At 44.8% G+C, this 16,287-nt stretch overlaps 1 protein-coding gene across 2 annotated transcripts in view; it reads left to right on the top strand.

Moving 5' to 3' along the window:
* Positions 1-2,608: 2,608 nt before the first annotated feature.
* MAPRE3 (microtubule associated protein RP/EB family member 3) overlaps positions 2,609-16,287 on the top strand; it is a 53,824-nt gene continuing 40,145 nt past the window's right edge. For both annotated transcript variants that reach the window (XM_041755335.1, XM_041755334.1), the window contains exon 1: positions 2,609-2,764. The gene's annotated coding sequence lies outside the window, so the exon portion shown is untranslated. The remainder of the gene's footprint in view (positions 2,765-16,287) is intronic.

The following is a 16,287-nucleotide window of genomic DNA, read 5'->3' as shown; positions in this document are numbered from 1 at the left end:
ATAAAAAGGGATGCATTGTTTCTCTTATTCACTATCATATTCATCCTTGAAAACTTTACCGTATAAGGAGTCCAACTGCCCTGAAGCCACCATGTAGTGAGAAGGCTAGCTCTGAGACAGGAACAAAGAGGGTTGTCTAGCCGGCCTCCTGCCATTTAAGCTCCTGCCACCATCTGACTGCACTCGCAGGATAAACCCTCAGCCAGAACCACTCACCTGAGCTCTTTTAGAATCTCCATCCTACAGAAACAGAGATGATGAAATGGTTATCATTTTAAACCACTAAGTTGGAGTGATTTGTTCTGTAGCAATAGATGACTGGCATATAGTAAAGTGTTAACGTGGAGAATCTGGGTGAAGGGCATGCAGGAACTCTTTGTACAGTGATCCTCTACCCCATGTGTGGCAAGCAGGTGGGGCTCCAAGGACATAATCTCTTCTCAGGATTACTCAGAGCAGTCTACATCACCCAGGTCTACACCTACAACCATGCAGCTGAGCTGGAACTTCAGAATGGGGAAGCAAAATAAACTGAACCTGAAATTTTCCCCTTATCTTTATAGCATGCAGACACCCAGCAGATACAGTTAGGAACCACTTCCATTCTCCAACTCTGTGGATAGAAAAAGAATAGCCTGGGTTTTCACTCTCCTAACTCCTTGATTTATCCTGGGAATTATTCTCTACAAGGAGCCCTCTCCTTTCTGAGAGTTACCTTGGATAGGAGGAGAGGGTCTTGACTCAGCACCTGCTGTGTCCCTCTCTTTTCTTATTCTATTTGTGATGGGCTGCCTTCTCCTTCTCCCCCAAGAAAATGGGCTCAGTTGGAGTCCTCTGACACTAATAGTCTTGGGATGGAATCTCTTGGAGCTAAACAGGGAGACTAGGAAAAGAATGAATTCTTACTTCTGAGTCATTCAAAGAGAATGTAGCATCTCTAGTATGTCAACAAGCGCCGCAGAATCCAGTGATGTTCACCTAGAGGGCTCAGTCCAAGCTGGGTCAGCAGATGATAGAATAGAAAGGTGTGAAGAGCTTGCACTGATTATAGAGAGTGACAGTAGGTCAGTACGCAGTGAGGAAATTTACTCTAGTAGGTACATCTGGGATAGTGTAGAAGAGAGACTAGGTATAGTCGAGGATTCAGGAAATACAGAATGCCAGAGTCTCAGATAATAAATGACTAGAATTTTGGCATTAGGATGGAGAGCTAAGGAAGTGATAAAGTTATAATCATAGCAGTAGTATTAAAGATTAAATATGTGCAAAGATCATAGAGAAAATGCTGATTGGGACTCTGAGGCAGCTAGGTCAGAGAAAGTGAGAAAGAATAAAATCATTTTTTTTCTATTTACCTTTTGACCCCCTTCACCCATTTCTTTGGAGTCAAAGAAAGTCTTGAAGAATCTTTGAAGAAAATCCTTGCCTTACTTGATTTGATTACAGCAACACTTACTGGAACTCTACTATGTGTCACATTCTGTACTAGATGCTGAGGGGAGCTGATGAATAAGAGAATTCCTGTCCATAAGGGGCACACACAGCCTGATTGGAGAGACCCACATGTAAGTCAAAGACAATACTTTAGGATGTGTGTAATAAAAGAGGTATGTTCAAGGTGGGTACAGAGGTGACCTCAGACATCTGTAGGAGTGAGGGCTGAGGGAGGGAGAGCCATAAATCATCTGCGGGAAGGGAACCAAGCTGGTGAAATCACAAAGAGGGTGACGGTAGTGGAGCCCTGGGTAGAGCACTAAAGGAAAAAGCAGGTGTGGACAGGGAGAAGAGGGATCTAGAAGAACTGGGGAGAGCCATAAAAGCAGACTTGCCGTAGGGAATTTGGAAACACCAGTGAACAATATCGAAGAAGGACTAGTTATGAGGAAGTAGAATCTCAACCTACCAGTGGGCAAGATGAAGAAACAAGAATTGCTTACAAATACACTGGCAGAGAGACAAAAGGGTTGATAAAAAAAACTCAGGTGATATGTATATAGACGATTTTGTCAGCTCGATTTAGGGGTAAAGGTATAGACCTTCTGGTAGGAGACGAAAAGGTATGTTCAACACAGGTAGGGAAAAAATTGAAGCTGGAAATAGGAAGAACCGGCTGTGATTAAAAACCATAAACCGCGAGGAGATGTTCAGCCTTAGTTCTCCCGGGTTGCCGAAAAAGAAGAAATAAGCTCCAGTTTTTCCTTTGCGCTGGCCGTGAGGCAGAGAGGAATCCGTCATCTGGCTACTACGGAATCAGGTGTAAATGGTTGTTCCTTCTGAGCTTAGTTAGACGCGGTGGAGGAATTGTTACCCTGTTGCTAAGGGGAGAGGAAGGGGCTGTTCCCGGTTGCCATGGTGACAAGGTGAGAGCGTTCCCTCGGTACCACCATAAATTTATGAGGCGGTCTCGTCTCCTTGTTGCTATGGCAACGCAGAGGGACTGTTCTCGTCGCCCCCCGCGCCCCCCTCCCCCGCCGCCGTCGCTAAGACAAGGTGGAGGTTGGGGCTGTCCTTCCCTCGCCGCCCGGTTGCCTTGGAGACGGCGGGTGCCCTGGCCCCGCCCCACTCGGACTGACAGCGCTGGCCGCATCGCGCCTGCGCAGTGCTCTCTTCCCCCGCAGTCCCTGTGCGTTGAAGCCGGAGACCGCGGCGGCCTCGGCGAGGACCCTTCGCCCCGGAGCCGCCGGCCGCAGCCGCAGCCGCAGCCGCAGCGCCCCCGCCGCCCGTCGCCCGCCCCGCCGCCTCCACCGGAGCAGCCTCGCGCACTGTGAGTCCAGGCCGAGGCGACCGACGCCGTGGGGCTGAGTCAGCGGGAGGCCCGGGCCCGGGCTGGGGGAGGGGAACCGGGCTGCCCCCCTCGCCTCCCCACCCGCGCCGCCGCCCCCCAACCTCGCCTCACCCCCGCCGCCTCTCCCGCTCCATCGCTGTCTCCTGGCGTCCGCGGCGGCCGGCGGGCCTTCGAGCCACTCCCCCTCCCTGCCCTCCCTCCGGACCCACCTCGGGGGCTCCTTCCCCACTAGATGTGGCGCCGCCGCACCTCCACCCCGGGCCGGATCCCCCCGCATCGCCCCAAGCTGCCTCCGGGCCGCCCTCGTCGCTTCTCCGTACTCCTCCCGGGCCTGACACCTCCGGCGTCTCTGGTTTTCCCCAGTGATATGCCAGAAAAAGAGTGACAAGGGAGAGGGCGAGGGCAGACTTGGGGGAGGGGGGGCATTCGGCCTGCCCAAACCTCGGGGCCTCAGGTTCCTTACCCACATGCTTCTGCCCTGGCTGGTGTGAGGAAGCAGGTCTGGACAGTTCTGACTGGCTGCTAAGAGCTTGTGGGGCTTTCAGAATAGATTTTGCTGAGAAGGACTCAGCCGCATGATGATCAGCTACTGTTTAGTGAACACCCGCTAGTGCACGGTGGCCTTCCAGTGGGCTGGGCTATAGCCTTGGCTGGTGCCAGGAGAGGGACTAGAGGTAGTGGAGGGCGGGGGAAGGTTGCAGTGGGGAGCTGAAGTTCCTGTGCTTCCGGTGTGCTGTTGTGAATAAGCATCTTGGAGAACTCTGCAAGTGTGCCTTTTATTTTTATTTTTTTGCAGTACAACCCCGGTATAATGTGAGACCTGATATCATTCATAGCAAGTGCTTACACTGTTTCTGTGTTGAGGGCTTGTGGCCAGGACTTAATCTCTGGTACCTGTAAATTCCATGTAGTAACCAACTGGTGACAGTGAGATTTAACAGAACATGTGCAGAGTAGAGAAGAAGAACCCAGGTTTCTCCCTGCTGTAGGTCTGTGGCCTATACCCTCAGCCTCCTGCAGCTGTGAGTCTTTGTGGTGGCTGTCAACTGATAGGGGTTCTAGCATATTTGGACGAGTCCCTGGCTTATGTTTACTACCAGTCCACCTGCCCACCCTGCATTCTCTTATCTTGGAGGATCCCAGATTGTTTTCATTTTCCAGCAGAAATTAAGCTGAAGTCAGAGTTGGTGCCCGCAGCCAGAAGCTCTCTTAATAAACGTGCCTCAACTTGAGGACTCCTAACTACTATGCATGTACCTCACTGCCAACTTCCTTTGATTCTTTTTTTTTTCTTGGCTTCCAGATTCCAGTGTACTGTTAGCAAATATGTGTAAATATCAGCCAGTTAAACCCTACAAAAGACTTTGTATTTTTTTTACTCCAGGCTGCCAAAGGAGTAGATAGTTTGCTTCTAAAAATCATGATGAAGGATCCACTAAATTTGCAGTTTGGGGGATTGCAAACAGTGAGGAATAATGATTTTGCTCCTTGACTTTGCTCAATCATGGCCTATTGGCAGCCTTCTCAGAGCCACTCCCCACCCCCATGCCCATCAGATTAGTTTACAGTAGCAAAGACGGCTGTCGCCCTAGTTTTAAACATAGAGATGAAGTACAGGAGAACTACAGCCCCCATGCAGCAATGCAGTTTCTTCTGTTTCAAATGCCAGTCTGGGGTTTGGCGGGATGCACCTGCCTGTGGGACGATGGGAGCTGTGGGGCCTTACAGTTACATTCCTTCTGTGTGGTCCTCTCTGTTGCATAGCTCACCGAAATACCCGGGCAGGGCAGGAGCAGACAGCTGTGCCGGAGAGCTGCTCCTCCTGGGTTGAGTGTATTTTGGGAATCAGCAATATTACTGGGGTGGAGGGTTGTGAATTAAGAAGCAAGAAAATGTGTCAAGGCTAGATAGATGAAGAGGGTGTGAGTAAAATGTTCCCTTTCCAGTTTGCTCTGGGACAGAACATTTTCAGAGCATCACAGTGGTTTTTATATGGGTTAATTTGCCTTTGAAATCCATACCAGTGTTTTATGAGGTAATGATGGAATGCTTTTTAAATGGCTACTGTTGGGAAACACACTAATACCTGTGTCTTGCACATTGCCTATATAGTTGTTACTGAATATAATTGTTAAGAACAGAGAGAGGGACTATTTGAATGAAGTTAGACCTAAATCTATGTAATCTATGTTGTGGTTTTGTAGCATTATATTCCATTTATTCTAAGACACACCAGCAATTTAGCAACAGTTTTTAGTAAAACAATTTAACACCAAATCAAAATATATACGTTGATTCTAAGGCACATCCTAATCTCAGGAACAGTAAAATAGCCAGGAAGTGGCAAGACTTGAAGGAGGGATTTGTGTGTTTTAGAACTGAGAAAGGGAAAAAAAAACTGAGAAAGGGTGAAATATATGATATTTCTGGGTGTGTGATAATGTCATCACTGACTTACCTTCCTGAGAGTGCATGCATAGTGAGGACAGATTTCTTCCAAGTCCTCCCCCCAAGCCAGCCCACTTTATGGAGTTATGTGTATAAGATGATCAACTGCCATTAGCCACAGTAGTTGGCTATTGAACAGAGGAAAGTTCCTATGTGGGAATCCAACCCAAGACCTTATTATAGTACCTTCCAGAAGCTGAGCCAACTAGCTGGCAGCAAATGACTTATGAGCTATACGTGAATTTGGCTGAGTAACATCTTTCAGGAGCTAAACAGAAAAATACTGTTTTTTCAAGCAGAATGCATCTTCCCTGATTTGTTTACAGACATATTTGTAAAGATCCTAAAGCACATGCCCAGCCCCAACTTCTACGATGTTAGTTGAGGGAGCTTCAGATGATATAGGTCAATGTTCTCATTTTCAGATTTTAGCATGAGACACCAAGAGTTAAGTGATTTGCCTAAAGTCACTCAACTAATGCAGAAAGTATGTGAAAACTACGTGAACTATGTACACCATACAAATGAATGTTGGTGGTTATTAGTGGCTGAGTCAGGATTAGAACCCAGATTTTTAGACTAGAGCTAGTCTACGATACTACATTGTCCCATCCCTCATGTTTCATATACCAGAGGGTTTTAATAAAAATAATTTAGTAGTCTGTAATTAGTCCTGTAGACAAGGATTTGTTTCATGTTGGAGATTTTGCAGAGCTAGGTCAAATCCAGTGTCACACTGTCTAACTAAATATTTATTCTTGCTACCTTAAAAATAATAATTTTGCCTCGCACACTCTCTGAATTGAGGAAGGTTTTCCTTTCAAAACTTTGCATCATCTGATATAAAGCAAATGTGAAGGTGGGTGCCTGTCGTCCTCTCAATTTGGCATCTGTGAGGCTGCTGCCTCCTGGGAGGCAGGAGACAGAGAACTGAGAGGGGCCAAGAGGAGCAATAAACTGGATTATCTTCCAGCTCCCAGACTGGAACCTTCTGTAGTTCCCGGAAGCCCCAGGGAGATTTCTGATCCCTCTCCTGGAGAAAGTGAGACAGTCTGGCCTCTGGAAGCCGACAGACCTGAGTTCAAATGCTGGTCCTATCACCTCCTGGCCATGTGGCCTCAGTGGGGGTGGGATGGGGAGTGGGGCTGTGGAACCTCTGCATGTCAGTTGCTTCCCCACAAGCCTGGGATGATAACCATCTGTTTTGCAGGATGATCATGAGGGTTAAATGAAAGAAAGTATATAGTGTGCCTGCTTAATAAGACATAGCAATCACTATTTTTATTGCTAGGGTATAACATTAAAAAAATGGCACACTTTTTTTTCATGACTGAAGTCCATCTTCAACCCTCAATTCAAGTAGCCCTCATCTCCCAGCAGCACTTATATCATGTTTGACGTGCACAGAGAGAAGAGTTGTCCCATGAATACCTGGTACTTGCAGTGTTATTCCAACTGCCTAAATAGGACTATATGAAATGCCCCTTTGTGTCCATGTATTCAGCTGACCTGGTTATCTGAAAGACTAGCAGGGCAGGAGCACTTGCCTAGGAAAGCACAGGCTTGGTGTGTTTGTATGTGTCATGGGGGCAGTCAGTCCTCCATTTGGGGAGGCCAGTCTGGAAAGCGAGTTTAATTTGAAATGAAAAAGCTTCTGAGCTGTTCCTTGTGACTAAAGCTCCTATGGCCTTTACTCACTTTCTTTACTGTTAGAGGTGTAGCTCTTATCTGTGACCTTGCTTGCATCAGTTTCTGCCTTTGTCCAGAAGATCTAGAGGACCAGGGAAAGGAGCTATCCATCTTAGGAAAGAAATCTCCTAAAAAAAAAAAAAGAAGAAGAAAGAAAGAAAGAAAAAAAGAAATCTCCTTTCTAGTGAGGAGAGGTAAAGGGAGATCATTTTGGATGGCAGCATTTCCAGGTGGGGTCAAGGCAGAGACTACCAAGTAATCCAGGAGCCAGGGCAAGCTGTTCAGATAGAACACAAATGAACTTAAATTCCTGTAAATTTCATTTGGGAATAAAATACCCAGATACAGGCATCTAAAACCTGAAAAGATAAACACAGTAGGTTTTACTTTTTGGGAGTAGAATCTAGGTGTGGAGGAGGGAAAGGGAGACTCAAAGGGGAAATTTTACTTTATATGTTTCTGAATGTGAATTGTTATAAGAAGCATGTATGTTTTTGTCATTTTACATAGACCAGTAGAGTTAGCGGTGGCTGTTTTTCAGCGAGTACGTTTTGATAAAAGAAGCATTGCTTTTACTTAGAGCCTTCAGTGCACGGGGCAAATAGGGTTAGACGCCTTTGCTCCAGCAGGCTAACCCCATTCGCACCAAGCCAGCCTCATAAGCAAGGGCACAAAACTCCAAAGTGACTGCTTCCCTGGCAGCCCAGGATTGCCTCATTGACCTGCTACCTCCCCACTTCTTCTTCCTGTTTTCCTTCCCTTCTTAAGAACAGTCCCCTCCTGGGATCCCTGGGTGGCGCAGCGGCTTAGCGCCTGCCTTTGGCCCAGGGCGCGATCCTGGAGACCCGGGGGTTGAATCCCACGTCGGGCTCCCAGTGCATGGAGCCTGCTTCTCCCTCTGCCAGTGTCTCTGCCTCTCTCTCTCTCTGTGTGTGTGGCTATCATGAATAAATAAAAATTTAAAAAAAGATTTAAAAGTTTAAAAAAAAAAAAACAGTCCCCTCCTCTTGCCCGATTGAAGTCATCATTACTATTCCAATATGCTAATTGCATTTTCAACTGTGGATAAAATGCCATCTGAATAGATGACCTTTATGAAAAACCCACACCCCTTACTTTACAGCAAGAAGGCTTAACGTTTAAAGGACCCCCAGCTTAAGTGCTGACACACTCTGTAGCACCAGCTGTGTTCTAGATCAACCTGGCCGATAGAGTACATCTTTCACACAGCGATTTATTAACTGCTTTTCCTAGAAGTTTCTGATAAACTCTTACAAAATAATTACATATTATTGAGCTTTAATCTCATGAGTTGGTCAGTTGTGTTTCCTAGCCTGATGTCCTATTTATTATAGAAAGAAGACACACCTAGTATTTGCACACGTGCTTCGGCTTGTTTAACCAGGAATGAGGGTTATGCTGAGTAATCCACATTCCATCACCTAAACTTCCCTTTGGCCAAGAGTACAAATTTGTGACAGTTGGCCAAGGTTGGCGAGGAATCCTGTTGCCAAGGATGGTTTTTCCTCTGTGTTGAGTTGACCAGCCAACACTGGCCTAAGCCCTATATCCTTCTCACTAGCATTGTGGCCTCCCAGCTTTGTTAAACAGTCATGATGGAACACTAGCATTTGAGCTCTGGATGCTTCATTTGCCTGAAGTAAATAGGACTTGACCTTGACCTATCTAAGATGTTTCAATTCCAAGTAAAATTATTTTCTTTTCCTGAAACTATTTCCTATATATGGGAGATACATACCACTATGTGTTATGTTTAAAATAACTGAGCAAGAAGCATTGCTTCAAAGCTAACCAGTAATTTTGACAATGTATGTCAGAAGCCTTAAAAGGACACATATCCTTAGATCAGAAATTGTCATTCTAAGAATATTTAGAAAATCAAGAGTATATATAAAAATACTGTACAGGGATTTTTATTGATATAAGATTATTAATAATATCAAACAGTTAAAACAACCAAAGGATCAACAATTAGGGTTTGGTCAGGTTTACCCAGATAAAATACTGCACCTGTGTGTGCACACACACACATAGAGACTATATGTACATTAAAAATCTGCTAGAAGGGATCCCTGGGTGGCGCAGCGGTTTAGCGCCTGCCTTTGGCCCAGGGCGCGATCCTGGAGACCCGGGATCGAATCCCACATCGGGCTCCCGGTGCATGGAGCCTGCTTCTCCCTCTGCCTGTGTCTCTGCCTCTCTCTCTCTCTCTCTGTGACTATCATAAATAAATAAAAATTAAAAAAAAAAATCTGCTAGGAGACTATTTGTTGATACTAGAAACTTTTCATATAATGAGTGAAAAACCGATGCAAAATAGTATGTCAAGAATTATACCATTTTTTATAAAGAAAAATGTGGGAAAAGTACCAGAAAAGCATATGCCAAACCATAAGTGATCATCTTGAAGTAATGGGATTATAAATGAATGGGGTTTTTTTGGTAGTGCTCTTCACTATTTTCCCAATTTTTCTGTGTTAAGCAATTATAACTTTTATTATAAAACTTTTAAAAAATATTTTTATTTATTTGTTTCAGAGAGAGCGCGCGTGCAAGGGGGCAGGTGTAGGGGGAGGGACAGAGGATGAGGGAGAAAAAGGAAACCTGAGGGGGCTTGATGAGCCAAAGGCAGATGCTTAACTGACTGAACCACCCAGGAGCCCCTATTATAAAACTTTTAAACCAGTGGTTTATGGATTCCAGGTAGTAGAGTTATCGCTAAGGAAAATCACAGAATATTTAATTTATTTATTATTTTTCACTGTTGTCATGATTAGCGAAAAACACTTCTTGAAGCTGTTTCTTTAGATACTACTTTATCTCTTCTTTGACAGAGAACACGCCTAGAGTATTATTGTGTGGGTGTGTAACTTTAAAACATGGCCTAGAAATGCCCAAATCCATCATCTAGAGAAGTAATCTCTCTTGACTCAAATGAGATGTAAAAAAAAAATTATGAAAAGAAAGTATCTTAAGATAGTCTTCTTTGCCTCTTACATTTTGCTGTTTAAATTTATCAGAAGGTTTCAGTAAAACACTGTATAGCAGGGTTTACTGTTTTGAGTGGGCTTTCTTCCCCTGTGTCTATTCAGACTTTCTGGATTCCCAGTTCCCCCGTGTCTTGGGGATCTTATGTGAGGCTTGCTCTCATGTTTTGGTGGTTGTATACCTATATGAAGACTGTGCTCAAGCCTGCTACAGGCTCCTTGCTCTCTTTGCCTTGGCCATATTCTGTTTAACCGTCAGCTCAGAGGTCCTTTTTCTTCCAAGGACAGAGAAGGTTGGGTGCCTGCTGGTAGCCACCTGATGGGCAGAAGCCCTCTGCAGGGACAAACTGGCAGGGCCCTCTTTGCTACACCAGGTTCACAGAACTCCTGGCTGTGAAGGGAGAGGTGGCCCAGCAGCTGTCCTCTTGCTTCATCTTTCCCATCCACACACCCATTGTATTGTACACCGCCTCCATGGCGCAGCCCAAAGGACCGATTCCTGCCCTCCACCAGTGGTGGTGTCTGCTCACGTCAGAGCACTGGGGATCCAGGTTTTAGAGTTGGGGGCCATGTGGCCTACACACCACTCAGCCTGGGCTGCCAGAAATGTTTGCTGAGCAGAATCTGCCTCTTCTTCCAGATGATTCCGACTACCCAAACACTTGTCCCAGATGGAGACAAGTGGAAGCCTTCCTAGCCACCTGGGATTATTAGTGAGCAAGTCTTTGGGTATGGCTAGCTGAAGTCGCTCCCCACTTGGTGAGAGTGATTGTCAGAGAGGCATTCATCACGCCTTGAGGGTGTGGTTGTCCTGGTCACCTTGTCATTTAAATGGGATTTCCTGATTGGTAGGAAATGAAATCTTAGCTGCTCTGAGTCAGCAAGATCATAGTTGAACTAACGTGTGGTGTGCCATGTGAAAGGGGCAGGCCTTGGACCACTGGATGAAATTAAATATCTCCTCCCATGTGAGGAGTGTTTCACTGAAGGCTTATCTCCCCTGGTGTAATATGCGCTGTGTAGCCAGACTTTTCTGCAGCACCAGACTCTTGGCAGACAGCCGCCACCCCCACCCCCTTCCCTGCGGATTATTGCCACTTATCAGGGACTCTGATTTAGTCTCTGATTTGTTCTGATTTTAGATGGGTAGAGTTCACAGCTGAAAGCTCTCAGTTTGGGCATCCTATTAACACCTTTAAGTGACAGGACCACTGCTAAGTACAGAGATGTGTTATGCTGGCCCCAAAATAGCAAGGTGCAGTGTTTTGAGACTTGATAAGACTTGTATTCCCCAGAAAGTACAGTTTCCAGGTTTATAAGTTATTCACATAAATTTATATGTTGTCTTCTCAAGGCTTTATTCTAAGTATTCTCTCAACAAATACTCCCCAGGTCCTCTCTGTTTTGTATTCTTAGTCACTATGGGATTTAAAAGAAATGAGATTTAACCCCTGTCTCCACGAGGAGATCGTAGTCTGGTTTGGAAGATAAGATGCATGTGTGGAATGACTGGTATATTTGACAACATCAGATGTCAGCAACATATCTGTGGTGCCTTGTTGTTGTACAATGTGGTCTTTGTCCTTAAGGAACTTGGCTAATATTCTGCTGAGAGGTGGACAAAAATGATACAAGTCACTACAATACAAGGAGATGGGAACTCCCTCAGTGATGGGAAGGGCTGCTTTGGCAACCCAGAAGGAAGAGTGACCCTGAGCCTGTGAGAACTGGGAGGGCTTCAGAGAGGGAGATGCACTGGGGCTGGCTGAGTAGGCAGATGCAGGACCTGTTCACCAGAGGACAGATGAGTAAGACAGTTCAGGTAAAAGAAATGAAAGAACAGTGCATTGTGTGTCATTAGTGCTATAGAGGCTAACTAAATTCAACAAGGATTCTGAGAGGAAAATAATCATTTTGAACTGGGGTAGTTATAAAAGACTCTGTAAAGGAAGCAGAGTCTGAGCCTGCCCTGAAGGTAAGCAGGCTTTCAGGAATCAGGACAGCAGAGAGGACTTTCCAAGAGGCAAGGCATCTGCCAAGGAATGACCAGGACTGAGTGTGATGGGGACCATAAGCAGGTCACCCTTACCATATTTAGGGTGTGGCAGTTTGGGACAATGTTGGTGACATTAGTCAGAAGTTAGGAAGTTGAAGAGACAGTTTGGAGAGAAGCTTCATTTCAGACGTGGAGAACTAGAGGTGACAACTGGAGGCCTCCCAGGTGGAGCTATTACATAGAACCAGAGGCCAAGGGTGAGGCTGAGATGGAACTATAGATGTGAGAGTCAGTGACACAGGAGGGATGGCTTCCCTGAAAGGGACTCTCTCCAGAGGTCTGGGGTACAGAGCACGAAGACCAGTGCTCCAGTTAATAGGCTTCAAGAATTGTCCACAATTAGGAGAAAGGCAAAGAGATGTGGGAAGTTATGATGGTTTAGCAGCAAGGGAAGAGAAAAGAGAAGATGTCAAGAAGAGAGCTTCAGTGCTGCTGGCTTACCTAGACTCAAGGATCTATCCAGAAAAAAAATCATGATGATTGCTGAGAGTGTCTAGTAAAACACTAGAGATGGAAGCCAGGTTGGGTAGTGTGAAAGAGGGAATTGAGTAAAGAAAAAACAGAGGCAATGGATGGTCACCAGAAAGCAGCAACAGGAAAATGGAGAAAAGTCATTACCAGAAGAAGCAGCAAGATCATTTTTTTTATTATTGTAATTCTCTTCTTTATCAGCAATTGTATGTAAAAATTTAATGAGTGTCTGCTTTTCGTTTATATAATTTTTATGTATTAAAATGCACTTCATTTGCAGATTTCTCTGTTTCAGCATAATCCATGTATTTGTCACTTAAATATACCATTTCAGTACACACTTATCTTGATGAGCACTGAGTAATTACATGGAATTGTTGAATCACTATATTGTACACCTGAAACTAATATAACACTTTATGTTAACTACACTGGAATTAAAGTTAAAAAAATAAATAATATAATTAAAATTTAAAAAACAAATATCCCATTCCTTCTGTGGTGTTCCATTATATTGATAGCAAAATATGCTAAACCACCAATCTATTATTGGGCAATTGGGGTATTTCCAACATTTTACAAATTGTAAGTATAAATATTTCTGCTCTGAACATCACTGTACAAGTCACTATTATTCTTTTGTGGGTTATTTCTTCAGAGTATATCCCATAAAGTGGAATTACAGAGGCGAAGAGTACAAACAATGCTGGATTTTGTTTTGTTTTGTTTTGTTTTTCCCATTTCGCCCTTTCCCCCTCCCCTCTCCCTCTGGCAACCACCAGTTTGTTCTCTGTATTTGTAGGTCTTTTCTTGCAGGGTTTTTAAATTGATATATAATTGACTCATAACATTCTATTGGTTTCCAGTGTACAACATAGTGATTTGATATTTGTATGTATTGTGAAATGATCGCCACAATAAGTCCAGTTAACATCCATCACCACACATATAATTACAAATTGTTTTTTGTTGTGATGAGAACTTTTCAGATTTGTTCTCTTAGCAACTTTCAAATATACAATGGAGTAGATGACAAAGTTACCACACTGTACATTATATCACCAGGACTGACTTCTTTTGTACTTTCTGACCTTCACTCATTTCTCCCACCCTCCATTCCCCATCTCTGGCACCCATCAGTCTGTTCTCTGTATCCATGAATTTGGTGTTTTTAGATTCCACACAGAAGTCTTTGTCTTTCTCTGTCTGACATATTTCATTTGGCATAATGCCCTCAAGTTCCATCCATGTTGTTGCAAATGGCAGGATCTCCTTTTTATGAATGAGTAATATTTGATTCTATATATTATCACATTTTCTTTATGCATTCATCCATCAGTGAATATTTAGGTTGCTTCTGTGTTGTTGTTGCTTTTATACTAGTCTTATTATGCATTGTTCTTCATGGTGATCCAGCCAACTTACAGTTAGAGTAAGAGTTTGCCATTGACTTAGAATGATTCCTGATAATAAGGAGATCTGAACATGTGTAATGGTACAAGGGAGAAGGAATTATTTGAGGAAAATAATTAGGATGCAAGAGAGAAAGGGAGAAAATGGGGGAAGATCTTGTGGACACCACTGTAGGGATCACTTTGCAGAGGAGGCATGGGCTGCCTTTGAGACTGGTAGGAGGAGAGAGTATGGCTCTTTCTACTAATGACTTGCAGGGGGAAGCCCAGGGGAGGTGACTGGAGTTCCTTCTAAGAAAAGACTTTTTTCTCAGTGAAATGGAGCCAAGGCCACATGCTGAGGTAGGGGATAAGGTCTTGAAGGTCTGAATTAACTGCTGTAAAAAATGAGCCTGAGCATATGAGAGATGAATAAATGTCTTGTTCAGGGCCAAGGGCTGACTTGGACCCAGGGATTCCTAATGGGCGGAGTCTCTGAAGTCTCTGAGTCTCTAGCCTGGGGAAGCAGCAGAGTGGCAAACAGCAAGGGCCGGGGGCATGTTCAGCAAGGTTTCTGAGGAGGCAGGATTTAAGATGGCATTGAAGCAGCTGGCCCTAAGGTCAGAGGCAGAGGGAAGTGCTACAAATCTAAGAGAAATGCTGGTTGTCAGCAGAAGGAGGGGCAGAGTAATTACAGGTTCAAGTGAGAACAGAAAGCAGGTTTAGAGTATGAGAGATAAGTAGTAAGGAGGTTATTGACAGAAGATTTTAGTTTTAAAATTTGGAAGAGACTGCTTTTACTTTTAATTATTTACCTTTGTGTAATGTTTGCAGTGTTTTTGTGTGGGCATGTATTACTAGTAACATTTCTGAAAATATTTATTTATTTGAAATAGAGCAAGAGTGAGCAAGGATGGGTCAGAGAGAGAGAGAGAGAGAGAGAGAAACTGTCCAGCAGACTCTGCACTGAGCAGGGAACCTGATGCAGGTATCAGTCCCATGACCCTTTAATCATGACCTGAGCCAAAACCAAGAGTTGGACACTTTGCTGACTGAGCCACTCAATGGCTGCATCAGTAACTTTTTTTTTTTTAACCAATTTAAAATCTCAGGAGTAGAGCTGTGCCTTCAGGGTATGGTTGGACTACTCTGAGATTGATGAAGGAGAAATGAAGATGAGGAGGATCCCAGAGTCTGACTTGATAAGTGTTAAAACTGTGAGGTGTCTCTGCTTGTCAGTCAGGAGATCCTGTGGTCACAGCTCGTCACTACTGAATAGCACTCAGCCACCAGCATGTAAACACCAACATGTCAGTAGTGTTTCAGACCTGAGGACATCAACCTTCCCTAGGCCTGGCAGCATTTTCAGTGTGATGTGTAGTTCTAGCTGTTTCCAACCCTCTGACCAGGTGCCCTACAGAGCCCTTCCTGTCTGGCCTCTGTCAGTGAGGGCCCTTCCTTTAGGCAGATCCAGCTCCTTGCCAGGAACACAGTTTTGTGAATGGTGTGTGGCTTCCATGTCATCTTCACAGACCCCCTCCCTGGTTGCTTTCTGCAGTATACAAACCCTACATCTGTATACAGCAGCCCTGTTTCTCTTCTTGCCTGTTTTGAAAAAGGCCCTTCTCTCCTGACCCCTCTTTTTCTCATATTCTCCTGGATTGTCCACTTTGACCCTGACCCTGACTGACACCCATAACTGCAGCCTGTATTTTACTTGCTGGATTCACATTACCTTCAGGCTGCACAACCTAGCCATTTACACAGCTCACTGCACACAGCAGTCACAGGGGCTGATGGCAGGGAACTGAGCAAGGAGGGAACACACGTGGAAAGTCAGGTGCTGGCATCAACCCAGGGAGGTGGAAAAGCGTGGTGGGGGGGGGGGTGGCAGTGCTCTGTACTCTTTCCAGGGCCTTCAGCTAAGACTCAACTTTGCCTGGCCATTTTGTAAATGCCGTTTTGTTAAAGCCAGGACCGAGCAGGAGTATGGCTCCCTGCCAGTCCCCACCAGAAAGGGACCAACAGCTTGCCGTGCAGGCCTCAAGCCAGGTGGGGTAGGAACAAGCGTGCATGTAGAATTTAATGGGCTCTTTGTAAACACAGCCTCCTGCCGACCCTCTTTTCTCTTTTCTCCTAGGCAGCCTAGTTGAGAATAATTAGTCCTTGGCCTATAATTATTAAATGAAAAGGAAGAGGACAACTGATCAGCTGCAGTACATGAGAGAGCCTTGAACCTAGAGTTAGGACACCTGGGTTTAGAGTTATGTGACCTCGAGCAAATCACATTTCTCCTGATCTCATTTCCTTTTCTGTAAAATGAGGGGTCTTTGCATATGCTGTTCCCTCTCCCCTGGAACATTCTTTCCTGGCCTTTTTGGGCTAACTCTCCTTAATCTCACACGTCTGGGCCTAAGTGTCACTCCCTAAGGGAAGTGT

Source organism: Vulpes lagopus, chromosome 5 (assembly GCF_018345385.1).
Source record: "Vulpes lagopus strain Blue_001 chromosome 5, ASM1834538v1, whole genome shotgun sequence".
Classification (NCBI taxonomy): Eukaryota; Metazoa; Chordata; class Mammalia; order Carnivora; family Canidae; genus Vulpes; species Vulpes lagopus.
The sequence above is the reverse complement of the archived record's forward strand: the minus strand, read 5'-3'. Positions and strand labels throughout refer to the sequence as shown.